The sequence below is a fragment of the Cetorhinus maximus genome, chromosome 20 (assembly GCF_964194155.1).
Source record: "Cetorhinus maximus chromosome 20, sCetMax3.hap1.1, whole genome shotgun sequence".
NCBI classification, from domain to species: Eukaryota; Metazoa; Chordata; class Chondrichthyes; order Lamniformes; family Cetorhinidae; genus Cetorhinus; species Cetorhinus maximus.
In genome coordinates, this window is record NC_135898.1 from 93,278,276 (window position 1) to 93,304,523 (window position 26,248).

Genomic DNA, 26,248 nt, shown 5'->3' on the forward strand with positions numbered 1-26,248 from the left:
GATTTATTTTTTTTCCTTTTCTGCAAAACTAGCACCAGCAAACATCCTTAACCCAGCAGACCCCACCTCCTTTCATGGGTTGCATGTTAAGTACAGTGATTGTTCATATCACTGCGTCAGGCACCATGAAAGCCACAGGTGGCCTGCGATGTTTGGTTTCCTCAATCTACTGGCAATGAAAACAATAAGTAGAAGAAATGCTACATGCCATGCACGCTTAAATAGGCTGAAGTGTCAGCTTGGCTCAGTGATAGAACTATCACTATTGAATAAGATTAGGGGTTAGGGGTTCAAGTCCCACTTCAGCACTTGAACACACAAAAGCTAGGCTGTGCCGCACTGTCAAAGGTCCACCTTGCCAAACCGAGTGGACAGAAAAGATCACGTGGTTTTTTTTCCCAAGGGTGAGCAGGATCAGAGTCGGGGACTGAAAAGGGGAAGCTTAGCTCTGCACCTAACCGTGCTCTACCTGACTGAGATCGCTTGATGCTGTCACTGGGTGCTCCTCAATCTTTAGTTTCACACAACATAGGGAAATAAAAAAAAAGTTATCTTTTTACAAAATCAATCAAAAAGGGCAAGCTGCATTTCCAAAAAAATTAAGGACCCGACTGAAACAAGGTTATAATTAAATGTCTCAGGGAAAATGTAACCTTCATTTTTACAGAGGGCAGTTGCTTCTGTAGGGCAACTACATTTTCATTTGTTACTTTTGCTCTTTTTTAAAAACGCTGAAAAGTACTTGGCTCCAAATAGACATTTTACTGATGCAGTAAAACCAAAGTCAGCTCTTTGGTTGATTGACGAGGCAGATTTGTCAATGATTACCTTACGGTAACTAGAATATAGGATCAGAACCTCCACCTTATCTCCTTTTGCATTTTCACCCTGCCACCCCGCCCCACCCAGCTTTGCCTGGCTTAAAACCTGTTCATCTTAACATCTTCCAGTTCCAATGAAAGGTCATTGATTGGGAACGTTAACTCTGTTTCTCTCTCCACAGACGCTGACAGACCTGCTGAGTGTTTCCAGCACTTTGTTTCTCTTTCAGATTTCCAGCATCTGTGGGTATTTGGGGTTTGTTTTAGTGTTCAGCTTCTGATGTGCCAATGGCCCCTACCAGTAAACACCAGCAGACTATACGAACGAAAAAAAATAAGCAGAAAATGCTGGAAAATCTCAGCAGGTCTGGCAGCATCAGTGGAGAGAGAAACGGAGTCAACACTGCGAATCCATATGATTCTTCGTCAGAGCTCTGTAGAAGACTCATACGGAGTTGAAGCGTTGACTCTGTTTCACTCTCCACAGATGCTGCCAGACCTGCTGAGATTTTCCAGCATTTTCTGTTTTTATTTCAGATTTCCAGCATCCGCAGTATTTTGCTTTCATCATTAATGATAAGAAAATGCATTGCATTCGAACTAGGAAGGCAGACTGGTAAACTCCTCAACGTTTTTGGGTGGGACCTAAAACTTAAATTGTCTTTCTTGTTCAGTTGTTGCAACCCAATCGGTATTTCAAACACTTTGTTTCAGCTAGCTAGCTTTTTTTTTCCATTTCTAAAATTAATCCTATAACTCAGACAGTCTGAGCCAAAGCCATTAAACATATTGGGCAAGGGCTTGAATATTTTTACTATATAGAAAATAAAGTCAGAAAGGCTTGCAATAAAATAATACCAGAGTACATTTCTCCACAATGTCCCAAGTAATTAATTTTGTGCACATTAACAACCTACAAAAAAAACCAGATGAATAATTTCTTCTGTTGCTGGTGGTCTTAGTTGTGTCAGAATATTGGCTAGAACAACTGATGAATTTCCCTCATAGCCTTCAAATAAGGCCAACTGAACCAGCTGAGCAAGCAGAAAGGGTGAGCCCTAGTTTAACATCTCAGTTAAAACACAGCATCACTGGTAACGCAGTACTCCCTCAGCACACTACAGGAGTGTTGGAATAGACCACAAGTTCAAATCCCGGAGTACGGTTTGAACCCATAGCCATTTGGCTCAGAAGCAAGTGTTACGAATCACGCCAACAAACCAACAGAATCATTCGTGTTTCCGAACTGCAGCATTTTCTTTAATGTAGGTTTACAAATTAATGCAAAATTTGAAACAAAACAATACCTGGACTGATAGGAGATAGAAAGGAGCAGCACTATAAATCTTTCAAATGTTCCTTTTGTATGCACAGGTCAGGGAAACTTGTATCGGACTGGGTCAAAAGCTGAAAGGGCAGTCCACCTGCAGATCCATTAGAGCAACACTAAACACACCTTTGATGCAAATGGAATAGAGTCTGGAGGCCTCTTCATCCTCATTTCAATTGCATCACCTCTGAACTAATTAATTTTGGAAAGAGCAATATTTAAATGATGATAGCCAAGGGGAGATTTCCATTGGCCTACAAGTTTGGCTCAGGTTTGGTCATGCAAACCCAGGGCATTATGCCAGAGGGCACATCCATAACACAATTAAAACAAGCTCAATGAGCCTCGTGGGCAACAGAATTCAAATGAGTATTGATATGGATAGTGAATTCCCCACCAGTCTACATGCCCAGCTCAGCACCAAGGTCACATCATTTATACCGGCCACACCCACATGAAAACAAAATAAAAACCAGTAGCAACATGCAGAAAGTTAGGAATAAGGAGCATAAGCCGTCTCGGGTTTTTTGGGTTAGTACGTTGAATATTTTCTTGAGTTTAGAGTCACCAGCCACTCCCAATAGGGGACTCCATTGTACTTTTTTTGTACATAATCTAGGTAAAATGAAAGGAAGACCTGGGATCATAAGGAAAATTCCTCCATACACTTGTTATTAAAATGCATCACCTGCTGACGTGTTAGTTTCCTTTCTTCAAAAGTGGATTAGATATTCGTTCTTACTGGCCTGAATTGTCAGGCTTGGAACCAAGTGTTTTATTTTCAAACACAGGTTGGGTAAACAAACAGTAAACAGTATGACTCAGTGAAATGCACATCATTTTCCTTAACACAATTAGTAAATACATCATCCCCACACTCCCCAATTATGGAAGGTAATTTTAGTCTGAACCACCCAGCAAAAGGTAATGGGATTAGGTCGGCTGCTCAGTTTACACTCCGCCTGAGTACGCACATAACTACAATGGAGAATAAAACCAATGGGGTAAAGGCAACCAATCCAAACCTGCCCATTTCCAGGCTTTGGTTAAAATTACCCTCATGTAAAGTTCTTGGGACAGAAACATATATATATTCAGCCAGAGACATTTAGAATTTGAACTGCATAAACTGTTAAACATTGATCCTTTGTCTTTCTCTTCCTAGCAGACTCCCTCTGCTGGTACATGTGTGTAAGGTAGCCTCATGTGGACAATGTGTACAATGCAACTTTCAACACACTACAATCTCAACGATCCAATATGGACTCACTTCTTAACCTGTACAACAAGCTACCATTTTAAATTGGGTACCCAATCCTGCGCTTTGAAATTATTAAGACATCAATCGTCCTTCATCAAGTCTGAAACTGGCCATTCACTCACCTTGATACTCAATGCAATAAGAGATCTGGCTACTGAGCTGCCTATTAAAATCCAGAAAAATTAATGACCTCGTCACCTTCTCAAAGATCAAACCTATTGCCTGAGGCTGTGGCATGTTCCTTGACCTGTGTCAAAGTGGCTTGGGATCACTTCCTACCCAGCTACTCAAACAAAAGCAATCAAAGACTGTACCTCTCAATTGCATTAAATTAAGCAACTGCACAACACATTGAATATAATTAATCAAACATGTCTATGATTCAATGTGATGGCCCAATTGATCAAACAAATTTAAACTTATTGGGATAAGTAATATGTGGACCTTGAAGTCTTGAAACTTTGGGGAAACCACAAAAGCCAATTAGCCTGGTACTGAACTATTGTGTTTTCCTTTGAGAAACACCTTTGTGTGATTATGGTTCATTAACCTTCACAGGCTGTTTCTAAATACAAGCTAAAAGTTCAACACAAGCAAAAATAATTTTTGTCATAGGCACACTCATGCCAAAAATTCATGTGGAAAGGGTTCAAGTCCAGGTCCAGCACTTGGTTTTAATTCCGATACCATATGAAAAAGTATCTGGGAACATCGAGCAGTCACCAGCTGAAAGCAAATAGGCAGAAAACACATTTGGAACAAATACAAAAGCCTACAGATTCAAACCACCCCACTTTCCACATTCAATTAACTGGTCTCAGCCAAAGCACCATGTTTGGACTCAGAAGCCCTGGCTTAAGGAGGGGACAATTAGTCACGATTCCCACTCCTGACCAATTTCCAGCAACTCTTGCTGGAACTGTGTGTAAAGATTGGCCAGGATTCAGTCGTCTGCAGGCAACATTCACTGCAAAGCTAAAAACAAAAAACTACTGCAGATGCTGGAAATCCAAAACAAAAACAGAATTACCTGGAAAAACTCAGCAGGTCTGGCAGCATCGGTGGAGAAGAAAAGAGTTGACGTTTCGAGTCCAACATGACCCTTCAACAGAATCGTCAACTCTTTTCTTCTCTACCGATGCTGCCAGACCTGCTGAGTTTTTCCAGGTAATTCTGTTTTTGGTCACTGCAAAGCCTCAGGCGTAGACAATGGCCACATGGGCAATGTAGCAAGCACCAACTGATATTTGTAGATCTGCACCTCAGTAAAATGTTACTGCTTTCACAAGAGAAGGGAAGAAAAAGAATGGCAAATTAGAGAGACAGAGAGAGAGAGACAGAGAGAGAGAGAGAGAGAGAGAGACAGAGAGAGAGACAGAGACAGAGAGACAGAGAGAAAGGTGAAATATAAAAATCAAAAGGGATTTTTCAACAATCCAGGCATAAAATCAGACCAGGAACCTATCAAAGCAAAAGTGAAAGTACAGGTAATTTCTTACGTTGGCGAGTGCTGCTTAACGCAGTATGTGAATCAAGATAGTAGGGTCTGTATTACAGGTGTATTTACCAGTCCATCACAGTTAATCTGGGAGCAAACGAATAGTTAGCTACATTTAATATACTGAAGATTAAAGGTCAAAATTAACACAGAAGCAGAAGGCTTGTTCGGTGAGCTTCAAGATGACAGAATTGTGTAACAAAAGACAACATAATAAGAGACAACATAACAAGAGACCTGCTTGAAAGGGATTTACAAAGGAGCTATAATAACCATGACAAAAAGGAGGAAATGGCCAAGGCCAGGATATCAGTGGCTCAGGAAAGGCTGGAAACATTTATAAAGAAATCAAAAATTAACACGTTTTGGGGGAGTTATACAAATTGGTTACTCAATGTAGAAGATAACAAAAGAAGGGATAGCAAGAAGATAATGCAAATTTTTCAGCAATGTTAAGCATCACAAGGGCACTAAAAAAAAGAGACACCTCACATTTCAGGGCTTTTTTGACCATTTTTCTGCAGAAAGGATTTGGGGAAAAAGTTATTTTTTTATGTATTAAGTTCCAATGGATAATGTATTCACATCAGTTAAAAATAAAGGCACAAAGATGATAGGTGGTGAATATGCTAATAGAAGTTGATTTTCCCCCAAAGAAGGTAAATAATAAACGTCTCAATGATTGATTAACATCTCGCATCTATTGAATCAGGAAGTCCCTGCTCCCAGGTGCTTGGAAAAAGCTGCCTCATAGGCTTTCCTTTTTTGATTAGATGCAGCAAAAGCTGCGAGGAAGCTAGGATACAGGAGATTAGTTAGAAGTTACTCGTTTAAGTCAAGCAATTTAAGCTACTGACGTGGGGAGGTATATCATGTTCATTATTTTGTATTGTTACACAAAGACAAGTTTTATCGATTGAACTAAGTAAATCTGATTAAAATTTGTCCTCTTTGGTCACTTGTAAAATAAAGCAGCTTTACAACTCACAGCCAGCCTAGTGTTTATCAGATATTTCTTCCATCTGACTAAAGACATTTCATTGGCATATGGGCAAAAGATTTGAGATCACTTGCAGGAACCAAAGAATATTGAAGGCAAGAACTTAATAGCCCTGAAGCGTTATAATTAAAGTAAATAATATGCAAGATAGGAACTGGCAGATATGGTAAACAGATGTTTCACTTCTGTCCTCATAAATATATGTATGTTCAGGACTAACAAAGACCATCTAGTCAAGTGTTATGACGTGGCAGATGATGTGTGCCAGGTGGATCAAATCCATGAGAGAAACTTGATCACGCAGTCACAACTGTTTTGCAATTTGTATTTTATTATTTCAAGATGCGTGCCCCGAATTCAGAAATTATAAGACTACCACAGCTTCAGAGACTTTTTTACAAAACTAAATTAAATCTTTATTAACAAAAGAAAAGATTTCAAGCATATACATAGGTCTACAAATTACTACTATAATAACTCCTAAAACCCCTAATTAATCTGGTTCCCAGTTACACCTCCGTTAAGGTAACAGTGAAAACAAAGAATTAAACAGACCCAGGCAAAGCAACACAATACCCTACACAGCAGAATTTAAAGTGAGTTTGCTCAGCTTCAGTTCCTGTAGACAGCAACTTGATGCACAGAGGCTGGAGTTTCACACTTGTGTTAGATCTTAGAATGCCGTCCCCTCTTACACATAGCATCATCTCCTTTATACATGTTTTTCTCTTGTTAATGCAAACTCCATTGTTCTGATATGTCTTTGGAGCTTTACCTTTCTCATAATCTAAATCTTTTCATAGTACTAATTTTATCAGTAACCTTTGGGAAAAATAAACATTGTTTGACCTAGCTTCTTCTGGCTAGGTGTAACATCCTACCATCTCTTTGAAATTCAAGCTACCCTAATTTGTCTATAAATGCAAATTTTTCTCACACTTCACATTCTAAAGCTTCATTATTTGTTTACATATTTAGCAATTCAAACCTAGCTTCTTGTTGATAACTCAAAGCCTCCAAACCAGCTGTCTCGAATTCAATTAAATCCCACACACACACAGGGAAACTATCCAAACCCTGTTATTAAACTACTTTTACAATAAATCACAATAATATTATGAAAATTATGTTTTCATGAGACAAGCCATTTTGCTCAGTCAAATCCCCTAATTTATCCAGCTCCCTCTTACTAGCATGGAGATGATGGACTGTGTCCGGACTGTATGTCGCTCTGAAGAAGTCATATGGACTCGAAACGTTAACTCTGTTTCTCTCTCCACAGATGCTGTCAGACTTGCTGAGTTTTTCCAGCATTTTCTGTTTTATTTCAGATTTCCAGCATCCACAGTGTTTTGCTTTCATCTGTTTGTCACTCTATATTGAGCATTATCTGTTGTGGCCGTAGAGGCTGATTCGTGAGTGGCAGTCCCTACCACAGCTGACACAGATGAACAGCATTGGCCCAAAGTCCATCCGGTGGGCTCTCTTTTCATCTGGTCATTTCTTTTGTCCTCTGCTTTTTCCACGCCTTTCCTGACCACTCGTTTCAGGCATTCCGGTCAGCAGTGAGGACTTCCCGTGCATCGACTCCGATCCCGGTCAACTTAAGGTCTCGCTTGCAGACATCCTTCTATCACAGACGTGGCTGACCTGTTGGTCATGTGCCAACAGTAACCTCGCCCTAGAGCATGTCTTTGGGGACGTGGCTATCATCCATTTGGCTCACATGACCCAGCAAATGAAGTCACTGCTGACTCAAGAGGACAAGCATATCACTTAACTGCAGTCCCCCAGTTTTCAATCATTCAAAAACTTGGCTTCTCTTTCTACTGCTAAGCCATTTAAATATGGCGTAACTGTAGCGTCGCCAGCCTACTCAAGCTTTTTCACTGTAACAAAGTCCCATGTACGACGACTATTTTCTTCCCCTGATTAAACCATTCTTTGATCTACCCCCTCGTTCAGTTCCATCCAACCTTGTGAACCAATCCACTGTGCAGCTCTATCAGAAAGACTGCAGGCAAATTTGAGATCCATTGGAGATTGACTTGTGAACCTTGTTTTCATTTATTATAAAGCATGCCAAGGAATTAGCTGTTTTCAGACCAGATGGATGATAACAAGAATCCTCAGGGATACAAGTGATGAAATAATGAGAGACTTGGTTTTATATTTTGAATAGAGAAGCTTTTCCTGAGGAATACAGTATACAGATTATCCTAATATTCAGTGAAATACAATGAAATACCAAATGATGAATTATAGTCCAGATAATTTAATAGCCACAGTCAGAAAATTGATCAGTCACATTTTGTAGCACTCATGAAAAAAGCACAAAGGCCATTAGGAGTGGTCAGCAGGTAACTAAATTGGCGAATAAGGATAGGCAGAGCATCTAATATCAGGTATTTCAGAAAACAGGTTAGGTACTGAAGGAAGATTAGGCTAAAGAAATGTCAAATTAGCTGACTAGATGTAAATGACTGGCAACATCCTGCAGTACATCACCCAAGTGATCACTCATCCAGCGTAAGCTGAAAAAGTGAAAGGTGGCAGGATATTTAGCTGTTGGGAAGCAAAACAGATCCCAAAGTAGTCCTCAACTACAAGTTTCACCAGAGGGGACTTTTGGTACCCGTGTCAGGTTGCAGAGTGCCCACTGCCATTTCCACTGAATCACTACACTGCAACAGAGACCACAACTGCTTATTATTACTGTGAGAGCACTGAATTGCAGAGAAACACCTCATCAGGTGTTCTGACCAGAAAGGAAACCAGGATACATTGTACAGGGGAGCACAATACTAAAGACTACTACGAATGAGAGCTCATTATCCGATATACATTATATACAACTGCAGTTTATTAATCAATAAACCACTACCCAAAATAACCTCAGAATACCACATTACTGATTACATGATGTGGTAAGCCTCAAGTCCAAAGTAACAGCAATAACCTTTGCTCCAAAAGTCTCTCCACCTTCAACCTAGAAAGTGTGTTGAGCCAGCAGGAGACTCGCATAAAATCAATGTCACCATTTTTATGGCATTGAAGGGAAGAACCAACTTACATTCATACAGCACCTTCCGCAAGGGTCTGGATACCCCAAAACACTTCACAGCCACCAAGGCATTTTCCAGGCATAGCCACTTTGTGTTGCAGGAAACACAACAGCCAATTTGCTCACAGCAAAATTCCAATTATCAGCAATGAGATTAATGGCTACACAATGTTTTAGTAGTTGTTGAGAGATAAATATTGTACAGGACACCAGGAAAAACTCCCATACTCTATCAAGATGGTGCCATGGGACCTTTACATCCACCTCATAGTGGACAAGGCCTTTGTTTAACATTCAATCTGAAAGTTAGGTTAAAATGTAACTTTGCAAACACTCCCAGGGATTTTTTAAAATTCATTTATTGGATGTGAGCTTCCCTGGCTGGGCCAGCGTTTATTGCCCATCCCTAGTTGCCCTTGAGGTGGAGGTGGTGAGCTGCCTTCTTGAACCGCTGCAGTCCATGTGGTGTGGTTAGGAAGTGCTGTTCGGAAGGGAGTTCCAGGATTCTGACCCAGTGACAGTGAAGGAACGGCAATATATTTACAAGTCAGGATGGTAAGTTACTTGGAGGAGAACCTCCAGGTGGTGGTGTTCCCATCTATCTGCTGCCCTTGTTCTTCTAGGTGGTAGTGGTCGAGGGTTTGGGAGGTGCTGTCTAAGGAGCCTTGGTGAATTCCTGCAGTGCATCTTGTAGACGGTACACACTGCTACTACTGCGCGTCGGTGGCGGAGGGAGTGAATGTTTGTGGATGTAGTGCCAATCAAGCGGGCTGCTTTGTCCTGGAGGGCGTCCAGCTTCTTCAGTGTTGTGGGAGCTGCACTCATCCAGGCAAGTAGGGAGTATTCCATCACACTCCTGACTTGTGCCTTGTAGATGGTGAACAGGCTGTGGGGAGTCCGGAGATGAGTTATTCGTCGCATGATTCCTAGCCTCTGACCTGCTCTTGTAGCTACAGTATTTATATGGCTAGCCCAGTTCAGTTTCTGGTCAATGGTAACCCCCAGGATGTTGATAGTGGGGGGGTTCAGTGATGGTAATGCCATTGAGCATCAAAGGGCGATGGTTAGATTCTCTCTTGTTGGAGATGGTCATTGCCTGATGCTTGAGTGGCGTGAATGTTACTTGCCACTTGTCAGCCCAAACCTGGATACTGTCCAGGTCTTGCTGCATTTGGACATGGACTGCTTCAGTATCTGAGGAGTCACGAATGGTGCTGAACATTTGTGCAATCAGCAGTGAACATCTCTTCTGATCTTATGATGAAAGGGTTAGGCCTAGGACTCTACCCTGAGGAACTTCTGCAGTGATGTCCTGGAGCTGAGATGACTGAACTCCAACACCACAACCATCTTCCTTTGTGCTAGGTATGACTCCAACCAGCGGAGAGTTTTCCCCCCGATTCCCATTGACTTCAGTTTTGCTAGGGCTCCTTGATGCGACACTCGGTCAAATGCTGCCTTGATGTCAAGGGCAGTCACTCTCACCTCACCTCTGGAGTTTAGCTCTTTTGTCCATGTTTGAACCTATGGCTGTAATGAGATCAGGAGCTGAGTGGCCCTGGCGGAACCCAAACTAGGCATCAGTGAGCAGGTTATTGCTAAGCAAGTGCTGCTTAAAACACTGTTGATGGCCCCTTCCATTACTTTACTGATGATCGAGAGTAGAATGATGGGGCAGTACTTGGCTGGGTTGGATTTGACCTGCTTTGTGTGTACAGGTCATACCCGGGCAATTTTCCACATAGCTGGGTAGATGCCAGTGTTGTAGCTGTACTGGAACAGCTTGGCTAGGGGCACAGCAAGTTCTGGCGCAGAAGTCTTCACTACTATTGCCAAAATATTGTCAGGGCCCATTAGCCCTTGCAGTGTCCAGTGCCTTCAGCCGTTTCTTGATATTACGTGGAGTGAATTGAATTGGTTGAAGACTGGCATCTGTGATGCTGGGGACCTCTGGAGGAGACCAAGATGGATCATCCACTCGGCACTTCTGGCTGAAGATTGTAGCAATTGCTTCAGCCTTATCTTTTGCTCTGATGTGCTGGGCTCCTCCATCATTGATGGGGGTATTTGTGGAGCCTCCTCCTCCAGTGAGTTGTTTAATTGTCCACCACCATTCACGACTGGGTGTGGCAGGACTGCAGAGCTTAGATCTGACCCGTTGGATGTGCTGATCAATATGTAATAAGTTGTGCTGGCACATTTCTTTGGAGCTGTTAAGGAAAAGCTGTAGCTTGCAATAACCTTACCCAAACGCCATTCCAGATATTGATTATTCTGTATGTGATTAAGTGCTTTCTGATGCCAAACTTACTTCAATGTTTTGTATCCACGTCTCCTCGTCATGGTGCAACTTCACGCAGAACTAACCTATTCTAACCAAGTTCTGCGCCCAGTGTGAAGTAGCGTGCTGTGAATAACCTCCCCAAGGCAGGAATCTACCACTTGCCAGATCTCAACTGCCTCCCTTCCAATATGTACTACACTATTTGCGAAGAATAATTAGCTTGTTACAAAGTGTGTAGTTTGGGACTGAAACAGATTATGTGGCCATTAATCACATTTCTGAATGTGGGACCTTACTGTGAGCAAATTGGCTGCTGCAATTCCTATAATACAACAGCGGCTATGTTTTGAAAGTGCTTTAGTGGTGGTCAGTTATCTGGGAAGTTAATTGAGTCAGTGAATCATTGAATGGTTACAACACAGGAGTGTCATTCAGCCCGTCGTATCTGTGCCAGCTCTCTGCAAGAGCAACTCATCTAGTCCCGCTCCCCCGCCACAATCCTGAAAATTCTTTCTCCTTAATCATCCAATTCTCTTTTGAAAGCCTTAATTGAATCTGCCTCTAGCACATTCTTGGGCAGTGCATTCCTGATCCTTACCATCCAGAGCTCGCACAATCCCACAATACCATGAAAACATCCAGACACAACCTGGGTAACAATGCTTCCAACAGATGATATATCAGAATATTCCTTGATAACACCTGACACCTCTGATGGGAAAAAAAAACAAAAATACCTGAAAAAACTCAGCAGATCTGACAGCATCTGCGGAGAGGAACACAGTTGATGTTTCGAGTCCGTATGACCCTTCATCAGAGTCTCATACAGACTCAAAACGTCAACTGTATTCCATTCAGCAGATGCTGTCTGGCCTGCTGAGTTTTTCCCAGGTATTTTTGTTTTTGTTTCAGATTTCCAGCATCCGCAGTATTTTGCTTTTACCTCTGATGGAAACTGTTAACAGAGTTACTACATCATCTTGAATAAAAATGCAATGGACTTTGAACATATTTCGTTCAGAAAAGAATCTTAAGTCAAATAGCACAGATCCCTTACCTCCACTGTACAAACTGTACTCTACAAGTGTCTTGAGATGTCAGAAGTGCAAAATTAGAAAAATCTTAATATGTCCTTGCCCTTTATAATGGAACATTCATGTGCCTATCCATTATCAGTATTTTATTTTTCTTATGCAGCATAAAACAACACCTAAACCTGTAATACATTAAACCTCAACTACAATAAACACGCTCAAGGGCCATTATTGTGAAATGCTATTTTACTGTCAGGTTAATTTATTAAGTGGGGAGGAAGGGTGATTATAATTTATATTATTGTCAAGCTATAGACTTTGGATACCAGTGAAGGAAGCGCCAAATCTGCAAACGTCAGTTCTTTCCAAAGAAAAACACCTGTAACTTTATTGTGGAATTACCGAATCAGACAGTCTCTTGCTTATTCAGCCAGGCTGACTGCACTGGGTACTGTGCAAGGTAGCATAGAGGCTATGCTGCATTTTATCTTAAATAAAATCATGCATTACATGAACTACTAAACTGGCCACCAAACCCAGCACAACTTGTGACTACAATCAATTCAGATATTCTGCACAATAATTCAAGTAAATGGTTAAACTATTTTGATCAGCTGAATTCACAATTCTCAAAACCATAGCATGTCTGAATAGACTGAATTCTTCTACTACTCCCTGCTGTATATTCTGCAAATATACCAAACATTGATATGTTTTATTTTCTGATCACTGAATATTGGAACCAAGTACTCTCACATATAAGTGTCAGCCTGGATCAGGCTAACAGTCGGAGCATGTAGGTGCAAGATACACTCAGGACACTTGAGTACACAGTCTAGGCTGACACTTCACTGCGGTTCTGAGAGACCACTGCAGTGTTAGAGGTGCCATCTTACGGATGAGAAATTAAAGCGAGGCTCCAAGTTGCCCCCCGCTCAAGCAGATGCGAAAGATACCTCGGCATCTCTTTGGGAGAAGAACAGAGAGTCCTCCTGGCTTCTTAATCAACATTTCTCTTTCAAACAATACGACCCAAAATATTTAAATGTGCCGTTTCTGTTTGTGGGATCTTGCTGTGTGCATTTTTGGCAGCCATACTTGTCAACAAACAACGGTGACTTTACTTCAAGAGGCAATTCATCCAGAGTGACGTTTCCTGGTATATCCTCTGGATGCAAAAGGCACAACAAATGAGCAATTTCTTCCTACATTATAACAGTGACCGCACTTCAGAAGTACGCCACTGGCTGCAAAGCACTTTAAGATGTCCGGTGGTAGTGAAAAGCGCCAAATAAATGCAAGCCTTTTTTTTCTTTTTTCATCCAATCTTTACTTCCACGTAGTATTATTTTTAAATGCCTTTCACACTTAGGTAAAAATTTAAAAACTACTTACTCACGATGCATTCAGCCAATATCTAGTATTTTTAGCACAGTATGTTAGAGCACTGATGCATTGGTGTAACACTAGAACTGGACAGAACAGCAGGCTTCTGACCTCTGCTATGTCACCTTAAGGAGGCATAGGCAGATCCAGAATAACAAGGTTCAGACAGCTGGTCAAGCTGTCCAAACACTCAGCAGCCCATGTTATACAATCAAGGAGAGTGCGAGAGAGTGCGTGTGGGCAGGGCTGGGAGTGGAGGGGGTAATAAAACACCCTTAAAAACAAAAACAGATGTTAAAAAGTATTCTATTATGAGGACTTGATAATGCCAGCTCCTAACTGTGTCATGGACAGTAATGACTTCTTTCACTGCAGCCCGGTGATTGAATAAACCATTTCAGAAATTATTGCCTGTAATTGTGGCAATGTTTACCATTTCCTTCAATTCTTTTATTAAAAAGTTCTTGGCAAAGTTTTTTAAACTTTGTGTAAAGTTTTGAACTATTCCAAAGTTTCAACTTTTGCACACTTTGTCATAACTTTTTTTTTTAAAAACTGATCTTTGCACATCTGGCTGTCGCTGCCAGCTGTGTTGATCTAGGTAGATTCGTTTTCTCAAGGCAAACAGGGCTAGTTTCCTTCAAAGTGAACTGAAATTTCTAAGTCGGGTTCAGTCAAATGTAACTAAAGTATTCTATGTTAGGTCAGTCTTTCCGCTACACTGCCTGATATAGGGCTTTGCTGTTTAAAATAAATGGCAGTAACTGCCATCAAGTGTTGGCAGCGACATCAAGGTTTGGACACAAACAGGCGCCAAGGCGACATCTTGGTTGCAGCGTATTGGACTGTGCCTGTTTCACACTTCAGCAGAAGAGGAGAAAGCTTCAACTGCAGTCTAAACAAAACAAAACCAAAAGCAAGAAGGAGGAGCATCTCTGGGCAAGAGTTTACAATCGACTGCGTTTACCCTGGAGCAAAGAGAGAAAATATCACAAAGAACGTTGTATAATAAACATGTTCCTCAGAAAATATGTTATTGTTCTGCTCTCTCACCAGGTTACAGCAACCAAATTTGTTTTCAAGGTTCAATTCTTAAGAACCTGACGCACTCTGCTTTTCCCATCTTTTATGGTGAGATGGGCATAGTAAAGTGTCAAGCCAACTGCAAAGCTATGAAGGCAAGCTGGGAGACAAAAGCTTTTCTGAGATTCATCCAACGCTCTTGAGTTAAGGAATGCCACCTCACAAGGTCAAAGCGAAACTTATATAGACCTCCCAACATCAGGTAATACCTTGACTAGGGAAGTGTCAAAATCGTCAACTTCACATCAGCGAGATTGCATTTACACTTGCATGGACGGCACATTCAAGATTTCCACATATGCACATGGTCCAATGTAACTCCTTTTGTGCAGCTCTGCCCTATCGAAGATAGTCAGGACCATAGATAACTACAAAATAAAAGGATACAAGTGGCATGCATCAAAAGCAGAAATAAATTGGTTCACCTGAGTGGCATCACAGCTTAAGTACGACCCATTATCAAAGTCCTTTGAGAAAGGACCTCATCAAATCAAATAAATTGTCACAGTAAGGCAAGAGAATACAAGATGAGAGATTAATTGACGGCAGGCATAAAGGCATCTTTCAGGTGTAAAGTGATTAATCTTTACATTCTCTATCCTCAAAAAGCAGAACAAATCCAATCTGGACAATTACCACCTATCAGTTTACTCTCAATCATCAGGAAAGTGATGGAGAGCGTCGTCAACAATGCTATCAAGCAGCACTTAAACAGCACTAATCTGCTCACGGGCGCTCAGTTTGGGTTCCACCAGGGACACTCGGCTCCTTACGTCATTACAGCCTTGGTCCAAACATGGACAAAAGAGCTGAACTCAAGAGGTGAGGTGAGAGTGACTGCCTTCAGCATCAAGGCACAAGGCAGCATTTGACCAAATGAAGCATCAAGGAGCCCTAGCAAGACTTAAGTCAATGGGTATTTGGGAAATCTCTCCACTGGTTGGAGACAGGCCTAACACAAAGGAAGATATTTGTGGTTGTTGGAGGTCAGTCATCTCAGTTCCAGGACATCGCTGCAGGAGTTCCTCAGGGTAATGACCTGGGCCAGCCACTTTCAGCTGCTTCATCAATGGTCTTCCTTCCATCATAAGGCCAGCTGTGGGATGTTCACTAATGATTGAACAATTTGCCACCCCTCAAATTATGAAGCAATTAGTATCCACATGCAGCAAGACCTGGACAACATTCAGGCCTGGGCAGATAAGTGGCAAAAGAAAACATGTGCGTCACACATAAAAACATAAGAGATAGGACCTGGAGGAGTCTTCAATTTTTCTCCGCTATTCAACAAGATCATGGCTCATCTTCGACCTCAACTCCACCTGCCCGCACTTAATTCCCTTAGAGCCCAAGAAATCTATTAACCTCTGCAATGAATATACTTAACAACTGAGCACCCACAGCTACCTGGGATAGAGAACTCCAAAAATTAAAAACCCTCTGAGTGAAGGAGTTTCTCCTAATTTCAGGTCTAAATGGCTGGTTATTTTGAGTCTGTGACCCCAAGTTCCAGGCTCTCCAGCGTCTACCCGGTCAAGTCCCTTAAAAATTCGATATGTTTCAATAAGATAGCCTCTCCTTTGTCCATACCCTAGGGAACATAGCCTTGTCTATTTAATCTCTCCTCATAGGGCAATCCCTTCATCACAAGAGCCAGTCTAATAAACCATCATTGCACTTCCTCTAGGGCAAGTACCTCCTTCCTTAGGTTTGGAGGCCAAAGCTGCAAACAGTCCTATAGATGTGGTCTCACCAATGCCTCGTATAATTGTAGTAAGACTTCTTTATTCTTATATTCTAATTGTTCTGTCTGAAATGTTAACGCACCATTTGCCATTCTAATTGCTGGCTGTACCTGTACGTTAACTTTGTGATTCATGTACGAGAATACCCAGGTCCCTCTGAATGCAAACATTTGCCAGTCTCTCAGCCTTCAAAAAATATTCATTTTGTATTTTTCCAAGCAAATGGGAAGTCAATCCTGACCTGTGCTTTGTAGATGGTGCACAGGCTTTGGGGAGTCAGGAGGTGAATTACTCACCGTAGAATTACCAGCCTCTAACCTAGTCTGGTAGCCACAGTGAAGTTTCTCTTTAATAGCGTGTCTCACAATGTTGACAATGCCAGGCACTGGGCCAACAGGTGAGTCCAATCACATCTCTTTGACACTGTTATGCCACAGCGGATGGTAAATGCTGAGCTGTTCAAATCCCAGAGGGAAACTTGAAACAACTGCCACAACTATTTTACAATTTGTATTTATTTCGAGATGTGTGCCTTGAATTCGGTAGTAATAAGACCATCGAGTCTTATAGGTTCCTTACATAACTAAATCAAACCTTTAATTAAAAAAATGATTTCAAGCACATATATAGGTTTACAAATTACTACTATGATAATTCCTAGCTCCCAGTTAAATCTCCATTAAGGTGACAGTAAAACACAGATTTAAACAGACCCAGGTAAAGCACACGCCCTGGACATTGAATTCAAAGTGAGCTTTTCCTCAGCTTCCCCATGAGTGATTGGGAGGGGGGAACCCCGTGGGTGATTGGCGGGGGACGAACCCTCGTGAGTGATGGGGGGCAAACCTGTGAGTGACGGGGGGAGGGGAACCCCCATGAGTGACGGGGGGGGGGGGGGGGGGAACGGGGGGACCCCCATGAGTGGGGGGGGGGGGGGGGGAGAGAACAGTGAGTGAATGAGATCAGACAGAGTGAGTGGGGGGTGTACATTAAATGAGTGAGGGGGTAATAGGAATTGGGAGGAGTCGGCCATTCGGCCCCTCAAGCCTGCTCCCCATTCAATAAGATCATGGCTGATCTGATTGTGGCCTCAACATCACTTTCTGCCAACCCCCAATAATCTTTGATCAAGAATCTATCCATCTCTGCCTTAAAAATATTCATTGACCTGCCTCCACTGGTGTCTGGGGAAGAGTGTTCCAAAGATTCATGACCCTCAGAAAAAATTTCTTCTTATCTCTGTCTAAAATGGGAGACCCCCTTATTTTTAAACTGTGTCCCCCAGTTCTCACCTCTCCGACAAGGGAGCATCCACCCTGTCAAGTCCCCTCAGGATCATATATGTTTCAACAAGATCCCCTCTCATTCTTGTAAACCCCAATGGATACAGGGCCAGCCTGTCCAACATTTCCTCATAAGATAACCCCCCCGCCCCCACCCCTGCATACCAGGTATCAGTCAAGTGAACCTTCTCTGAACTGCTTCAAACGCACATATAGCCTTTAAATGAGGAGTCCAAAACTGTACACATACTCAATGTGGTCTCACCAACTGCAGCATAACGTCCCTGCTTTTATAGTCCGTTCCCCTTGTAATAAATAACATTCCATTTGCCTTTCTAAACACTTGCTGTACCTACTGCATAGTAACTTTTCCTGATTCATGTACCTGAACACTCAGATCCCCCTGTACCTCAGAGTTTTGCAATCTCTCTCCATTTAAATAGTGTACTGCTTTTCTATTCTTCCTGCCAAAGTGGACAAGTTCACTTTTTCCCACATGATACTCCATCTCCCAAATTTTTGCCCACTCTCTTAACCTATCTAAATCCCTTTGTAGACTCTTTATGCCCTCCTCACAATTTACTTTCCTATCTTTGTGTCACCAGCAAATTTACCAACCATACATTCGCTCTCTTGATCGAAATCATTAATACATTGAGGCCCCAGCACTGATCCCTTTGGTACTTCACTTATCAGATCTTGCCAGCCTGACTCTCTGCGTCCTGTAATCTAACCAGTCTTCTATCCATGTTAACATGCTGTCCCCTACACCGTGAGCTCTTATTTTGCATAGTAACCGTTGATGTGGCACCTTGTCAAATGCCTTCTGGAAATCTAAGTACACATATCCCCAGCTTCTCCTTTATCCACATTGCTTGTTACTTACTCAAAGAACTCTAATAAATTCGTCACACACGATTTCCCTTTCTCAAGACCACACTGACTCTGTTTGATTGCATTGAGGTTTTCTAGTGCCCTGCTATAAACTCCTTATAAACCAATTCTAGCAAGTTCCATACGACAGACGTTAACCTGACTGGCCTGTACTTTCCTGCTTTCTGTCTCCTTCCTTCCTTTCTTGAACAGAGGGGTCAAAATCGCTGTTTTCCAATCTGATGGGACCTTCCCTGAAATTAGGAAATGTTGGAAACCTAAAGCCAATGCATCTTCTATTTCAGCAGCCACTTCATTAAAGACTCAAGGTGAAGGCCATCAGGACCTGGGACTTGTCAGCTTTAGTTCTAAGAATTTTCTCAGTATCCTTTCCCTGGTGATTGTAATTGTTTTAAGTTCCTCCATCCCTTTCACCCCCTCATTCACAATTATTTCTGGATGTTATTTGGATCCTCTACAGTGAAGGGAGTTGCAAAGCGAGAGGGCGAGTGAGTGAGTGCGAGGGTTGGTGAGTGAGTGCGAGGGTCGGTGAGTGAGTGCGAGGGTCGGTGAGTGAGTGCGAGGGTCGGTGAGTGAGTGCGAGGGTTGGTGAGTGAGTGCGAGGGACGGTGAGTGAGTGCGAGGGTCGGTGAGTGAGTGCGAGGGTCGGTGAGTGAGTCTGAGGGTCGGTGAGTGTGAGGGTCGGTGAGTGAGTGCGAGGGTCGGTGAGTGAGTGTGAGGGTCGGTGAGTGTGAGGGTCGGTGAGTGAGTGCGAGGGTCGGTGCGTCAGTGCGAGGGTCAGTGAGTGTGAGGGTCGGTGTGTGAGTGCGAGGGTCGGTGAGTGAGTGCGAGGGTCGGTGAGTGAGTGCGAGGGTAGGTGAGTGAGAGTGAGGGACGGTGAGTGAGTGCGAGGGACGGTGAGTGAGTGCGAGGGTCAGTGAGTGAGTGCGAGGGTCGGTGAGTGAGTGTGAGGGTCGGTGAGTGTGAGGGTCGGTGAGGGAGTGTGAGGGTCGGTGAGAGAGTGTGAGGGTCAGTGAGTGTGAGGGTCGGTGAGTGAGTGCGAGGGTCGGTGAGTGAGTGCGAGGGTCGGTGAGTGAGTGCGAGGGTCGGTGAGTGAGTGCGAGGGACGGTGAGTGCGTGCGAGAGTCGGTGAGTGAGTGCGAGGGTCGGTGAGTGAGTGCGAGGGTCGGTGAGTGAGTGTGAGGGTCGGTGAATGTGAGGGTCGGTGAGGGAGTGTGAGGGTCGGTGAGAGAGTGTGAGGGTCAGTGAGTGCGAGGGTCGGTGAGTGAGTGCGAGGATCGGTGAGTGAGTGCGAGGGACGGTGAGTGAGTGCGAGGGTCGGTGAGTGAGTGCGAGGGTCGGTGAGTGAGTGTGAGGGTCGGTGAGGGAGTGTGAGGGTCGGTGAGGGAGTGTGAGGGTCGGTGAGAGAGTGTGAGGGTCAGTGAGTGTGAGGGTCGGTGAGTGAGTGCGAGGGTCGGTGAGTGGGTGCGAGGGTCGGTGAGTGAGTGCGAGGGTCGGTGAGTGAGTGCGAGGGTCGGTGAGTGAGTGCGAGGGTCGGTGAGTGAGTGCGAGGGTCGGTGAGTGAGTGTGAGGGTCGGTGAGTGAGTGTGAGGGTCGGTGAATGTGAGGGTCGGTGAGGGAGTGTGAGGGTCGGTGAGAGAGTGTGAGGGTCGGTGAGTGAGTGCGAGGGTCGGTGAGTGAGTGCGAGGATCGGTGAGTGAGTGCGAGGATCGGTGAGTGAGTGCGAGGGACAGTGAGTGAGTGCGAGGGTCGGTGAGTGAGTGCGAGGGTCGGTGAGTGAGTGCGAGGGTCGGTGAGTGAGTGCGAGGATCGGTGAGTGAGTGCGAGGGACGGTGAGTGAGTGCGAGGGTCGGTGAGTGAGTGCGAGGGTCGGTGAGTGAGTGCGAGGGTCGGTGAGTGAGCGCGAGGGTCGGTGAGTGAGCGCGAGGGTCGGTGAGTGAGCGCGAGGGTCGGTGAGTGAGTGCGAGGGTCGGTGAGTGAGTGCGAGGGTCGGTGAGTGAATGCGAGGGTCGGTGAGTGAGTGTGAGGGTCGGTGAGTGAGTGTGAGGGTCGGTGAGTGAGTGTGAGGGTCGGTGAGTGAGTGTGAGGGTCGGTGAGTGAGTGTGAGGGACGGTGAGTGAGTGTGAGGGACGGTGAGTGAGTGTGAGGGACGGTGAGTGAGTGCGAGGGTCGGTGAGTGAGTGCGAGGGTCGGTGAGTGAGTGCGAGGGTCGGTGAGTGTGAGGGTCGGTGAGTGACTATGAGGGTCGGTAAGTGAGTGTGAGGGTCGGTGAGTGAGTGTGAATGTCAGTGAGTGAGTGTGAGAGTCGGTGAGTGTGAGGGTCGGTGAGTGTGAGGGTCAGTGAGTGGGAGGGTCAGTGAGTGAGTGTGAATGTCAGTGAGTGAGTGTGAGGGTCGGTGAGTGAGTGTGAGGGTCGGTGAGTGTGAGGGTCGGTGAGTGTGAGGGTCGGTGAGTGTGTGTGAGGGTCGGTGACTGAGTGCGAGGGTCGGTGAGTGAGTGCGAGGGTCGGTGAGTGAGTGTGAGGGTCGGTGAGTGAGTGTGAGGGACGGTGAGTGAGTGTGAGGGTCGGTGAGTGTGTGTGAGGGTCGGTGAGTGAGTGTGAGGGTCGGTGAGTGAGTGTGAGGGTCGGTGAGTGAGTGTGAGGGTCAGTGAGTGAGAATGAAGGAGGGTCAGTGTGTGTGAGGGACGGTGAGTGAGTCTGAGGGTCAGTGAGTGAGTGTGAGGGAGGGTCAGTGAGTGTGAGGGAGGGTCAGTGAGTGTGAGGGAGGGTCAGTGAGTGTGAGGGACGGTGAGTGAGTGTGAGGGTCAGTGAGTGTGAGGGTCAGTGAGTGAGTGAGAGGGACGGCGAGCATGGGGGTCGGTGAGTGAGTGTGAGGGAGGGTCAGTGAGTGTGAGGGACGGTGAGTGAGAGTGTCAATGAGTGAGTGAGAGTATCAGTGAGTGAGTGTGAGGGTCAGTGAGTGTGAGGGTCAGTGAGTGTGAGGGTCAGTGAGTGTGAGGGTCAGTGAGTGTGAGGGTCAGTGAGTGAGTGAGAGGAATGGCGAGCATGAGGGTCGGTGAGTGAGTGTGAGGGTCGGTGAGTGAGCGTGAGTGTTGGTGAGTGAGTGTGAGGGTCAGTGATTGAGTATGAGGGATGGTGAGAGGGAGGGTCAGTGAGTGAAAGTGAGGGAGGGTCAGTAACTGTGAGGGACAGTGAGTGTGAGGGTCAGTGAGTGAGTGTGAGGGACGTGAGTGTGAGGTCGATGAGTGAGTGTGTGGGACGGTGAATGAGTGTGAGGGTCGGTGATTGAGTGTGAGGGACGGTGAGTGTGAGGGAGGGTGAGTGTGAGGGAGGGTGAGTGTGAGGGAGGGTGAGTGTGAGGGAGGGTGAGTGTGAGGGAGGGTGAGTGTGAGGGAGGGTGAGTGTGAGGGAGAGTGAGGGAGGGAGTGAGTGTGAGGTCGGTGTGAGTGTGAGGGACGGTGAGTGAGTGTGAGGGACGGTGAGTGAGTGTGAGGGACGGTGAGTGTGAGGGAGGGTGAGTGTGAGGGAGGGTGAGTGTGAGGGAGGGTGAGTGTGAGGGAGGGTGAGTGTGAGGGAGGGTGAGTGTGAGGGAGGGTGAATGTGAGGGAGGGTGAGTGTGAGAGAGGGTGTGTGAGGGTGTGTGAGGGACGTCGGTGAGTGAGTGTGAGGGAGGGTGAGTGAGTGTGAGGTCGGTCAGTGAGTGTGAGGGACGGTGAGTGAGTGTGAGGGACGGTGAGTGAGTGTGAGGGAAGGTGAGTGAGTGTGAGGGACGGTGAGTGAGTGTGAGGTAGGGTGAGTGAGTGTGAGGGTCGGTGAGTGAGTGTTAGGGACGGTGAGTGAGTGTGAGGTCGGTGAGTGAGTGTGAGGGACGGTGAGTGAGTGTGAGGGTCGGTGAGTGAGTGTTAGGGACGGTGAGTGTGAGGGACGGTGAGTGAGTGTGAGGGACGGTGAGTGAGTGTGAGGGACGGTGAGTGAGTGTGAGGGACGGTGAGTGAGTGTGAGGGACGGTGAGTGAGTGTGAGGGACGGTGAGTGAGTGTGAGGGACGGTCAGTGAGTGTGAGGGAGGGTGAGTGAGTGTGAGGGTCGGTGAGTGAGTGTGAAGGAGGGTGAGTGTGAGGGAAGGTGAATGTGAGGGAGGGTGAGTGTGAGAGAGGGTGTGTGAGGGAGGGTGTGTGAGGGAGGTCGGTGAGTGAGTGTGAGGGAGGGTGAGTGAGTGTGAGGTCGGTCAGTGAGTGTGAGGGACGGTGAGTGAGTGTGAGGGACGGTGAGTGAGTGTGAGGGACGGTGAGTGAGTGTGAGGTAGGGTGAGTGAGTGTGAGGTAGGGTGAGTGAGTGTGAGGGTCGGTGAGTGAGTGTTAGGGACGGTGAGTGAGTGTGAGGTCGGTGAGTGAGTGTGAGGGAGGGTGAGTGAGTGTGAGGGTCGGTGAGTGAGTGTGAGGGACGGTGAGTGAGTGTGAGGGACGGTGAGTGAGAGGGACGGTGAGTGAGTGTGAGGGTCGGTGAGTGAGTGTGAGGGAGGGTGAGTGTGAGTGAGTGTGAGGGTCGGTGAGTGAGTGTGAGGGTGTGTGAGTGAGTGTGAGGGTCGGTGAGTGAGTGTGAGGGAGGGTGAATGTGAGTGAGTGAGGGTCGGTGAGTGAGTGTGAGGGAAGGTGAGTGTGAGGGAGGGTGAGTGTGAGGGAGGGTGAGTGATTGTGAGGGAGGGTGAGTGAGTGTGAGGGTCGGTGAGTGAGTGTGAGGGTCGGTGAGTGAGTGTGAGGGTCGGTGAGTGAGTGTGAGGGTCGGTGAGTGAGTGTGAGGGAGGGTGAGTGAATGTGAGGGACGGTGAGTGAGTTTGAGGGACGGTGAGTGTGAGGGACGGTGAGTGAGTGTGAGGGACAGTGAGTGTGAGGGACGGTGAGTGTGTGAGGGACGGTGAGTGAGTATGAGGGAGGGTGAGTGAGTGTGAGGGAGGATGAGGGTGGGTGTGAGTGTGAGGGACGGTGAGTGAGTGTGAGGGTCGGTGAGTGAGTGTGAGGGTCGGTGAGTGAGTGTGAGGGAGGGTGTGTGAGTGAGGGAGGGTGTGTGAGTGAGTGTGAGGGAGTGTGAGTAAGTGTGAAGGTCGGTGAGTGAGTGTGAGGGAGGGTGAGTGTGAGTGAGTGTGAGGGTCGGTGAGTGAGTGTGAGGGAGGGTGAGTGAGTGCGAGGATCGGTGACTGAGTGTGAGGGTCGATGGGTGTGTGAGGGTCGGTGAGTGTGAGGGTCGGTGAGCGAGTGTGCTGGTCGGCGAGTGTGCTGGTCGGTGAGTGTGAGGGTCGGTGAGTGAGTGAGGGTCGGTGAGTGAGTGTGAGGGACGGTGAGTGTGAGGGACAGTGAGTGAGTGTGAGGGACGGTGAGTGAGTGTGAGGGACGGTGAGTGAGTGTGAGGGACGGTGAGTGAGTGTGAGGGACGGTGAGTGAGTGTGAGGGACGGTGAGTGAGTGTGAGGGACGGTGAGTGAGTGTGAGGGATGGTGAGTGAGTGTGAGGGACGGTGAGTGTGAGGGACGGTGAGTGAGTGAGGGTCGGTGAGTGAGTGTGAGGGACGGTGAGTGTGAGGGACAGTGTGAGTGTGAGGGACGGTGAGTGAGTGTGAGGGACGGTGAGTGAGTGTGAGGGATGGTGAGTGAGTGTGAGGGACGGTGAGTGAGTGTGAGGGACGGTGAGTGAGTGTGAGGGATGGTGAGTGAGTGTGAGGGACAGTGAGTGAGTGTGAGGGACGGTGAGTGAGTGTGAGGGACGGTGAGTGAGTGTGAGGGATGGTGAGTGAGTGTGAGGGACGGTGAGTGTGAGGGACGGTGAGTGAGTGAGGGTCGGTGAGTGAGTGAGGGACGGTGAGTGTGAGGGACAGTGTGAGTGTGAGGGACGGTGAGTGAGTGAGGGACGGTGAGTGAGTGTGAGGGATGGTGAGTGAGTGTGAGGGACGGTGAGTGAGTGTGAGGGACGGTGAGTGAGTGTGAGGGATGGTGAGTGAGTGTGAGGGACGGTGAGTGAGTGTGAGGGATGGTGAGTGAGTGTGAGGGATGGTGAGTGAGTGTGAGGGACGGTGAGTGAGTGTGAGGGACGGTGAGTGAGTGAGGGTCGGTGAGTGAGTGTGAGGGACGGTGAGTGAGTGTGAGGGACGGTGAGTGAGTGTGAGGGACGGTGAGTGAGTGTGAGGGACGGTGAGTGTGAGGGACGGTGAGTGTGAGGGACGGTGAGTGAGTGTGAGGGACGGTGAGTGAGTGTGAGGGATGGTGAGTGAGTGAGGGATGGTGAGTGAGTGTGAGGGACGGTGAGTGAGTGAGGGACGGTGAGTGAGTGTGAGGGACGGTGAGTGAGTGTGAGGGATGGTGAGTGAGTGTGAGGGACGGTGAGTGAGTGTGAGGGACGGTGAGTGTGAGGGACGGTGAGTGAGTGTGAGGGACGGAGAGTGTGAGGGACGGTGAGTGAGTGAGGGTCGGTGAGTGAGTGTGAGGGACAGTGAGTGTGAGGGACGGTGAGTGAGTGTGAGGGATGGTGAGTGAGTGTGAGGGACAGTGAGTGTGAGGGACGGTGAGTGTGAGGGACGGTGAGTGTGAGGGATGGTGAGTGAGTGTGAGGGACGGTGAGTGAGTGTGAGGGACGGTGAGTGAGTGTGAGGGTCGGTGAGTGAGTGTGAGGGACAGTGAGTGTGAGGGACAGTGAGTGAGTGTGAGGGTCAGTGAGCCTCAGTGCCCCAGCCCACTGACCCCTCCCCCTCCCGGTTACCCACCTGGTTCTGGTCGTTGCTCTGATTAGATTCACCGCCTGGGCGCCGCCATTTGTAAACACGTCACGGGCCGGTCTGCCTGCACTGCGCACGCGTCCGGTCTGCGAATGAACGCATGCGCCTCAGAACGCGGACGCAGCCGGCCGCCGTGTTCCGTATATCGGAAGGCAACCAAGCGCATGCGCGTTAGGAAATTCTTCCTCTTATTCAATAACCAGTAGAAAGTTGACACTTTTTGCAGTCACATTATTAAATTTATTGGAATGGGCACCCTTTAAATCGAGGATTTCCAGTTATTCTTTCACCAAAGACAGAATCAAAACCTCTCACTGTGGAAAAGATATATGAAACTTTCCATGTGCAAAAACAAACCAAGTAACTTAAATACAAATATTGTCAAGAGCCCAGACTAGTGACTTGTTTATTGTCATTAAATATGAATGTCCAATTGGGAACTGTTTTCTCCTGAGTTTTAAAGGCTGGTTTACATCTAATACGTTCAATATTATTCGAGGAATAAGCAAGAACTCAGGGTCACAGTTTAAAAATAAGGGACCTCCCATTTGAGACAGAGATGAGAAGGGTTGTGAGTCTTTGGAACACCCACCCCCGGAGAGCAGTGGAGGGAGGGTCAACGGATATTTTTAAGGCAGAGGTAGATAAATTCCTGACTAACAAAGGAGTCAAAGGTTATCAGGGCGGGGGTCGGGGGGGGAAATGTGGAGTTGAGGCCAGAACCAGATCAGCCATGATCTTATTGAATGGCAGAGCAGGCTCGAGGGGCCGAATGGCCTACTCCTGCTCCTAATTTGTATGTTCG

At 46.4% G+C, this 26,248-nt stretch overlaps 1 protein-coding gene across 2 annotated transcripts in view; it reads right to left on the minus strand.

Moving 5' to 3' along the window:
* xpnpep1 (X-prolyl aminopeptidase (aminopeptidase P) 1, soluble) overlaps positions 1 to 25,564 on the minus strand; it is a 91,637-nt gene extending 66,073 nt beyond the window's left edge. The window contains exons 1-2 of one of the 2 annotated variants that reach the window (XM_078565165.1): positions 25,432 to 25,564; positions 14,971 to 15,129 (exon numbers count right to left, since the gene is read on the minus strand). The gene's annotated coding sequence lies outside the window, so the exon portion shown is untranslated. The remainder of the gene's footprint in view (positions 1 to 14,970; positions 15,130 to 25,431) is intronic. The other variant, XM_078565166.1, reaches the window with a different exon arrangement.
* Positions 25,565 to 26,248: the final 684 nt, after the last annotated feature.